Genomic DNA, 3,955 nt, shown 5'->3' with positions numbered 1-3,955 from the left:
TCTAGTTTAATGTCCCTTTTGAATCACTCTATTTGGAGTTTTGTAGCTCAAGTTATGATTTTTACCATAACTGGCCAGATTGGTCATTTCTAGATTTTCTGGGTAAATTTTGGTTCTGGCAAATTTGATGACCTAATTTTGGTTAGCAATTTGAACGGGTTATAGTCAGAATTTGGGTTTGTGTTCCTCATGTAAGTTGTACTGTGTCTAAGCTTTTCAATGGTTTAAAATTCAGGTCATTTAGACCTCTCTATACAAAGTTATAACCATTTGAATATGTATTGTTCATTTGGTCACTTCTGCCTAGAATCAGGACACCAAATCCGGATTCAACTTAATTTTAGACTAATTTGTGGTCACTTTTTGAGCAAGGTTTCTTCATCAAAGTTGTAGCATTGTGACTCTAGTTTCATTTTCAATTGGCCTCACACTAATTGGAGTTATACAATTTAACTTATAACCTCTTCCATGGACAGAGGTCAGGCTATCTAGAATCTAACCATTTCACATTCATAACCTATGTCAATTCCAATCATCAATTCACAATCATATGCACACCAATTGATCAAAATTGAGCATTAAAACATCAATTAGTCAAAAATTCTAAAAATCCCCAATTTCTCCCAAAACCCTAATCACCAAGAACCCTAATTTCTCAATTTCTGCAATTTATGCAATTTAAAGCATATCAATCACATCTACTTACTCATTTAAGCTTATATACACATTTAATTTAATTCAAACCCATCAAACCCTAAACTCCTACATAGTGGCCGAAATTTATAATCTTCCCAACATGCATAATTTTTCAATTTTTAAGTTAATTTCTACTTGCTCACATCATTTCCATAAGTAATAATCAATTTAACTTAGGAGAAAGAGACTTACCTCTATGGTGCTCTTGAATCCTCAATTCCTTCTCCAATTTCTTGAAATTTCACCCTTCAATTCTTCTCTTCTAGGGTCAATTAAATGTTTTCTATGGGTTTTTGTTAGGGTTTAGGGGATGAAATCAAGCTTTGAAAGCTTGAAAATGCTTGTTAATGGAGGAATAGAGAGAGAGTGGGACGACAAAGGGGTAGAGAAGAAGACTAAAATTTTTCTTTTTTTTTTTCATTTTATTTCCATTTATACTTATCCAAAATTAATTTAATAAAATTATAATTCTTTATTGTGTCATGCTTACTTATGCATGATGTCCTAAAGCTTTTTAAATTTGAATTTTTCATTTTCTTTTTCTTTTCTTTCATACAACTATTTATATTTTTAATTCTTATTCATAATTTTAATTTCCTACATTTTAATGGAAATTTAGGCCACGAGTCACCTCTAAGGGTGAATTGACCAAATTGCCCCTTACCGGTCTGATCAGTTTTTCTAGTAACACTAAGTTACTTCCTCAACTTTGATTTTATTATTTGAGCTTGTTCTCTATTCTTTTATATGGTTTTCACAATACCATTAGCTTCGCAATTATCCCTAGGCCTGGGATGTCACAGGATTCTGCACGAAATTAGGGTAGCAACTGAGCTTACAGTCACTTTCCAGTACAGTCACCCATCGCCGAGACCTCGGCTCATTTAACCCATTATGCTTTGTTTTTCTTATTTCCATTTCACCTTCATATAATTTCTATTAATTTTTATTTATGGCTTTTCTAAATGATACAGATATAGTTCTAGACATCCTGACTGTCCGGACAGACATTGGTCACTGGAACAGTAGAATATATGGAACTGTCAAATGTGAGGGTGTTATAGAGAACTCCATTCTCTGCATGGTATCTGAATCCATGTGAGTCAAGTGTCCTAAGAGAAATCAAGTTCCTCTTTAGTCTTAGAACACACCAACACTCTATAGTTCTAACAATGACATCAAACATCCTCAATCTGATGTTACTAATTCCTTCCACTGGTAATGCATGATAATTGCCTATAAATACCTTACCACTCATTTGTTTGTAAGTGACAAATCAGTTTCTGTATGGACATATGTTATAAGTAGCATCAGTATCAAGAATCCAAGAATTCTGTCCATGATCTGAACTCACGGATAGAATTTCCCAACACTGTCATTGCCATCAGAATCGATAAACCTGTCAACCACATTCGTAGAACTTTCTTGTTGCTTTCCTTTTTTATTTTTCAACTTGGTATAGTCTCTCCTATAGTGTCCTTGCTCCCCACACTCAAAACAATTAGCCTTTTTCATTCTTAACTTAGATATGGTCTTAAATTTCTTCCTGCTGGAAGAACCCTCCCTTAAATGTGTTCTTTCCCTGCTTGCCAAATCTTTCCCCTTAAATCTTTCTTTATTATCTAAAAAATTCTTTTTTAACTCCTTTGATTTTAGAGAATTACTAACATTGTGTAGTGAAATACTGTCTTTCCCATATAATAGAGTATCAACAAAAGTCTCATAGCAGGGTGGCAACAATAAGGGCCTAATTCTCACTATCAATATTAATATCGATATTCTTCAGGTCCATAATGATTGAATTAAATTCTTCTAGATGTTCTTTAATGGGTGCACCTTTGGTCATTCTTAGATTATAAACCTTTTCTTCAAATGCAAGTGGTTGGTTAGCTTAGCAAAGTACAACTCTTCCAATTTCTTCTATGCCATAGACACTGAGCCTTCACCATCAATCTCATGTAGGACATTATCAATTACACTTATGAAAATCGCACTTAAGGCTCTTTCCTTCAGATCAGCCTTCTCCACCTCTTTCATACGTTCTGGAAAGTTATCCTCAATTGTCTTCCATAGACCTTACAGAATCAAGGAAGATTTGATTTTAATATTTCATACACTGAAACTAGATCCACCATCAAACTTCTCCATGTCATACTTTGTTGAAGGCGACACCATTTATAAACCTTAGATTTTGCGCACAAAACTATGATACTAGTTTGTTATGATAAGCACACAATTTTAAGGCATACACACAAATTGTATAATCACACAGTATAGAATAGAGAAGAAGAATAACACAGAATTTAAAGTAGTTCGACCTTAAGGTCTACATTCACAGACAAGACAAAAGAAAAAATTTCACTATGATGAAAAGAGCAAGATATAATCACTTAGAACTCTTAAACCCTAACCTCAGTGTATTTCTTGAATATCTCATAACTCTACCGTAAATGATGGAATATCATAATATTTGTACTGATCCATACCACGGGGGCATTGCCCTCACATCCCCAAAGAGATCAGTGGTGGGCTTCAAGCTCGGGCTTATCGACCAGTGCCCTTTGTTATCACCACAGATCTCACTTTTTGTCTCAATTAGGTCGCAGCATGAAACTTTTAGGTCAGGTTACAATTTGAGTTTATGAAAATATATTCAAAATTCAAGCTATATAAAAATAACATTTCCACTCACGTAGCATTGTCAGAGCACCAAAGAAATTTCATGGGAAGAAAGCATTTTAACTCACAAGAGATGAAGGCTACAATTGCACCAAAGGTTCCAAGCCACCATACTTACTTTGAACACAATATGCTCCTCTTTTTATCTCACCAAATGGAAAAAAAAAAGAAAAAAGAAAAAAATTTAAATAAGCCTTGAACTATTTATGGGATCAAATAAACCAAAATAAACCTAAAACTCCTCCATTTAAGGCTAAATTAATCTAACTTCTATCAGAATTCAAGCATGTGAATTACATGCTTAATAAAAGAGAGTTAAAGTGAGTTTTTTAATAATAAAATAACGGTGTAAAGCATAGTTATTAAATTCAGAATGAATCGACCGGTTGAACCAATGAACTGGTGAACCGGCCCTCAAATTGGTCCAGATTTATAATTGAATCAGATAAGGAAGAAACCCATCGTGAAGCCTGTTCAATTTTCAATAAAAATCTTTTTTTTTTTAATATTGGTACAGAGAATTGAATTCAAAATCTCATAAAAAGTCTTTAAAATAAAATTAATTGAGCTAACTTGGTAG

Source organism: Hevea brasiliensis, chromosome 8 (genome assembly GCF_030052815.1).
Source record: "Hevea brasiliensis isolate MT/VB/25A 57/8 chromosome 8, ASM3005281v1, whole genome shotgun sequence".
NCBI lineage: Eukaryota > Viridiplantae > Streptophyta > Magnoliopsida > Malpighiales > Euphorbiaceae > Hevea > Hevea brasiliensis.
The sequence above is the reverse complement of the archived record's forward strand: the minus strand, read 5'-3'. Positions refer to the sequence as shown.